The following is a 5,506-nucleotide window of genomic DNA, read 5'->3' as shown; positions in this document are numbered from 1 at the left end:
CTTAGAATACTATAAGGTTCTGAGAAAGAATCAGAAAACGAAAAGAAAGAAAGAAATAGAAAATAAATGTTCTATACAAAAAGAATTGGATGGTTTAGGATAAGCAAAAAGTAAGGTATAGGAGAAGACAGATATGGACAAATCTAAAGAGATGAAAATGTAAAACAAATAAAATAGGAATGGAAAAAATATCAATTTTATAGAATAAACAAAGCTAAAAGAAAAGAAAGGAAAGAGAAAACGATTAAAATGAAAAAGAAGGAAAATATTGAGAAGTTAAAATGATAAATGTAAAAAAAAGAATCAAAAGGTGAAGAGGGTAAAGGGGGGGGGGGGAGGGTTGAAGGGTTCAAGGAACGAGGGGCACCCGGCCGCCATGAGCCTCTAATATTAAGTATGCGAGCCTCTTAAATTTGTCAGTTCCGCCATAGAGTGCCGAGCCTACACAAACTCAATACAGTAAACGAGCCTCTGCAACAGAAACAAAATGAGGTATTCAATAAAACAAGGTAATTCTAAAATCATGATTTTATGTTGAATAAAAGTTTGATAACATTTTTTTAAAGATTTTATCAGATCAGAATTATTTATTTGTTGTCATAAATAGTGCATTATAATGACTCATAAAGTGTTTTAAATAGGTTGTATAATTGTAAAACTATTTTTGCGTGGAAAGGCAGAAATTTTATTCTATTAATTTTTTATAATTTTTGATCGAAGCAATACTTTTTTGAAAAAAAATGTTTATATTTAAAAAAAATATAGAATTGATTACTAAAAATTTCGATTAAAAAGTAAACTCTTCCCAAACCAAATTTTAAGTTTTTAGACATAATCGACAAAAAGTCGAACTATTTTTATTTTATAATTAGGTTTAATTATATTTAAAATTTGATGATGACTGTATTGTCTATACTGTATAGGTTGTTTCATGAAAATCAAAAACCAATAAAAGGGAAAAGGCACATTTACCAAACTCTCAAAGCTTCCTAGATCGATAAAAAAATCTTGGCCTTATTTCGGTTTGGGAAACTTATAAAAAGCCTTTCTGTTGTGTTATATTTGATTGTATTATACATTAGAAAGGAAAGCTTTAAGTTTGCTACGTGTAACTAAATTTGCAAAAAATAAAGTTCTGCATTTTACAGTTCGGTTTACTATCCACAATATTAAAAAGATGTATTTGTAAAACTTTTTTCATAGATATCAATGAAAAAAAAATTTGGAATTCTTTTTAAAAGGTGATGAACGGTTTGGATTAAATATTTCTAATGTTGGATTGAACTTGAATCATAAATAATTAAATATACAGTTTAACCAATCCTTGTCCAGTACTTTATTACTCCTGTTATTGCACACACATGTTTTAGCAAAACTATTTACAAAACAATTTTTTTATTCATGATTTTAGGAGGTTGTTTGTATCTAACAATTTTTTGCACTCCTCAAATTATAATTTTGCAACCGGGTGTTGTAGACCTGATATTTCAAACATTTAAATGAAATGTTTAAAGTTTTAAACATCAAAGTTTACCTTTCAGGCTGCAAAGATATAACGAGTAGAGAAATAGAGTTTGGACTTGGGGGCAAGTAAACACTACTTCAGTTATAAATAAGTTTTTGGACGTTTTTTAAATCACTGATTTTAACCTCATTGTTTTTTAGATACCAAAAGCAAATTAACAGGCACAATTTTTCCGACAGAAAAAATGGTTGTACTCCGCTAAAACGGGTTTAGTTGAATGTTGATACCTATTATTTAAGTATTAGATCTGAACTATAATATCTATGATAACTCTCATGTTTCAACATAACGTCTAAAATTATTAAATAAAATTAGGAAAAAAATTCTAATTTCTAAGTTCTAATCAAAAATTGTAGTATTTGATTTTAAAAACTCTCATCATTAATGGAAAACTCTCATTGTATTTAAGATAATATTCATCCCTCAGATTGGGATCAACCTATTGATATTCTCATTGAATAGAGATCAATCTAGCCCCACATTGATCCACACATTCTATATTTTGTGCATTAGACGTGCTGGGTCAAAGTATCAGTCGGAACCAGTAAATTTAATTATTTGTACGATTACACTAGACCGCCTGGTACAAGTAAATGAAAATATTCGTATTTTTACACTAGACCGCCTCGTAACAAGTGAATGAAAATATTCATACTATTACACTAGACCGCTTGGTACAAGTAAATGAAAATATTCGTACGATTACACTAGACCGCCTGGTACAAGTATTTTCAACTATTCGTACGATTACACTAGACCGCCTGGTATCAAGTAAAGGAAAATATTCGTACGATTACACTAGACCACCTGATACAAGTAATAACAATTATTTGTACGATTCCACTAGACCGCCTTGTACAAGTAAATGAAAATATTCGTTCGATTACAATAGACCACCTAATACAAGTAAATTTGATTATTCCTACGATTACACTAGACCGCCTTGTACAAGTAAATTTCATTATTCGTACGATTACACTAGACCGCCTTGTACAAGTAAATGAAAATATTCCTACGATTACACTAGACCACCTGATACAAGTAAATTTGATTATTCCTACGATTACACTAGACCGCCTTGTACAAGTAAATTTGATTATTCGTACGATTACACTAGACCACCTGATACAAGTAAATTTGATTATTCCTACGATTACACTAGACCGCCTTGCAGTGGCGGCCATAAGGGGGGTTATTGGGGATATTTACCCCCCCCCCTAGAATCCTGGGGGTAAATACCCCTCCCTAGAATTCTAGGGGTAATTACCCCTGAACATATATTTAGGCCCTGAATAGCAGGGGTTACTCCATTTGCTGCCTCTACATATTTTTACTTATAAATAATGTCATTTGCACATTAGATTTCGTTAAGATCTTAACATGTATACTACATGACGACAAGAAAATTTAACAGTGAGTAATGACCATATTTTTTTCAAAGTTTTGCAGAGTAGCTTTTCTAAAGATTTTAAAAAGTAACATCTTTTTCCTCTTAAGTTAAACTATTATTTTTTATATTACTGCCTTTTTTGTCAATGTTTGCCAAAAAGTTTAGTTGAAATTAAATAAATTCAGTTTTTTTTACAGATCTTTGTAGTTAATGTAAAATGAATGACTATAATGAAGGATATAAAACAATGTGAAAGCTGAAATGTATGATAATGAAGCCTTTATTAGATTAAAAATATTAACCCCCCCCCCCCCTACAGAATCCTTATGTCCGCCCCTGCCGCCTTGTACAAGTGAATTTGATTATTCCTACGATTACACTAGACCACCTGATACAAGTAAATTTGATTATTCCTACGAGTACACTAGACCGCCTTGTACAAGTAAATTTGATTATTCGTACGATTACACTAGACCACCTTGTACAAGTAAATTCTTGTACCGGTTCGGATCCTGTACAGATCGAACTTCTGTTTTTAGTTTTTCCAGAACAAAAATGGAAGATACAAATAAGATGAATGAGAAGAAGGAGATGAAGGTTAAGAAGATAAAAGCGTCTCGGAGTATGCTAGATGTCGCTGCATACCTTGTCGCGAAGAATAGAATTCATGATTCAGATGATTTATGGTTCGGGGAGGAAAATAAGGTTGGATATAGTTGGGGAAAATAAGGTTGGATATAGTTGGGGAAAATAAGGTTGGATATAGTTGGGGAAAATAAGGTTGGATATAGTTGGGGAAAATAAGGTTGGATATAGTTGGGGAAAATAAGGTTGGATATAGTTGGGGAAAATAAGGTTGGATATAGTTGGGGGGAAAAGGGAAAATGTTGGAAAAAAGTTTAAATAAGGTTTTGGTTTAATGTAAAAATTAGTTTGTCCTTTGTATGTTATAAAAGAAATATTTTGAATTGCTAAAGGAAACTAATTACTCGCCCCAAACTCTAATTTTCTTATCTTTAGATCTCTACCATCTTACGTCGCGTCGTAGAGACCTTTGATATTTCAAATAGGCAAAGTTTGAAATACCAAAGGTAAAAATATAGGGATTAGAAAAACTGTGTGAAAGCTTGCTCTGCTCATCTCATATTAGAATCTATTTGTTTCAATATTAGGAGAACTTGAAATTCCATTTCAAGAAATTAAACCTAAAGTCAGAATTTTCCATTGTAAATAACGAACTGTAAAGTTGACTCGAATTTTCCACAAAAAAAAACGTACAAATAACGCAAAAATCAATATTTCTTAGGATGACGTGGAAATGTTTTGCAGGGTGAAAGAACCAACTGGAAGGGGTAATTATAAAGTTTAAATAATTCATCAAATATGAGAGTTCAGGGAGTTCAGGTCCAGGGACAAATGCAGAAAGTTTATTCAGTTTTTATTTCTTAAATTCATAATTTTTTTCTTGAGCTGAACGTTGTATTAATGTAGTGTATACTGTATTCACTGTCATAGTTGAAAGTTATGTTACTTCGTCTTACCAAGGTAGTAATGCAAGGAAAATTAATTGCAGGTGTGTATACTCTGCGTACATATTGAAACCAGTTCGTTTAGTATCCGAGGAGCATACAAGCATTCAATTTTGATAATTTTGATAATTCACAAAATAGTTTCCTATGACCAGAATATTTCATGGATTATTTTTGTGAAAATGGATTCCATGTCAGGCTGTGACATCCGTCTTGTGTTTACTTTTCCGCCCAAAGACAGTATACTGCAGTACAAAAAATGCGTACACCTCTGAAATAACTATCCTTGCATAAGTACTTTTCGTCTTACCATCTATTTGCATTTACAAAATTCACTTGCATTGAGAATACTGAAATATAAGATCTTAAGATTAGTATCTAAATTTGTGAGTAAAGAAATTCTCTGTGACTAACTCTGGATAAAAAATCTGAAAGGATTGTTCACTCATTTGAGGCTTATCTTACCGTTCAAATATATTTTGGAAACCAGAATTTCTCAAACTAACCATTTCATTGTTCTGGGTCTCAAGAACATCTTTGAACGGTAGAATAGCCTTGGTTGTCTTCCTAATTGAAAATATTTTGTAAAAGATGAATAGTCCCTTTAAGTGTTCTATATTGGTTCAAGTAAAACCAATGATTTAAAAAAAAACATGAATTATCTAAACTTATTTTTAGAAGAAAATAAAAGCGAAGAGAATGAAGAAAAAAAAAAAGTAACAGAAGAATAGAAAAAAGGCGAGGAGAAAGAAAAAGAAAAAGAAAAAGAAGAGGAGAAAGAAGTAAAAAAAGAAGAGGAAGATGAAGAAGAAGAAGAATAAGAAACAAAAACGGAAGATGAGGAGGAGTAGGATCACGGATAATTAAAAGAAAAAGGAGAATATAAATCTTTGTTTTAGTGTATAATTTATAAACCCCTTAATGGGTCATTATAGGGCTTTAATCCATACAATTGACAAAAAGTAAATAATCAATACAAATTATGCAATCAATAACAATAGGTTAATAGAGCACTGTATAGCAGAGAGGCGGAACTGTATTGCAAAAGATATTATTGTTTGG

The 5,506-nt window shown here is 31.3% G+C and overlaps 1 long non-coding RNA gene across 1 annotated transcript; it reads left to right on the top strand.

Moving 5' to 3' along the window:
- The first annotated feature begins 3,302 nt into the window (after window positions 1-3,302).
- Window positions 3,303-5,154, top strand: LOC111715560 (uncharacterized). The gene is made up of 3 exons (XR_002768253.1): window positions 3,303-3,620; window positions 4,222-4,267; window positions 5,123-5,154. It is a non-coding gene; the product is annotated as an uncharacterized LOC111715560 (long non-coding RNA).
- Window positions 5,155-5,506: the final 352 nt, after the last annotated feature.

Source organism: Eurytemora carolleeae, unplaced genomic scaffold (assembly GCF_000591075.1).
Source record: "Eurytemora carolleeae unplaced genomic scaffold, Eaff_2.0 scaffold1804, whole genome shotgun sequence".
In the NCBI taxonomy this organism is placed as follows: Eukaryota; Metazoa; Arthropoda; class Copepoda; order Calanoida; family Temoridae; genus Eurytemora; species Eurytemora carolleeae.
Note: the sequence above shows the minus strand (reverse complement) of the source record. Positions and strands in the feature narration are given on the sequence as shown.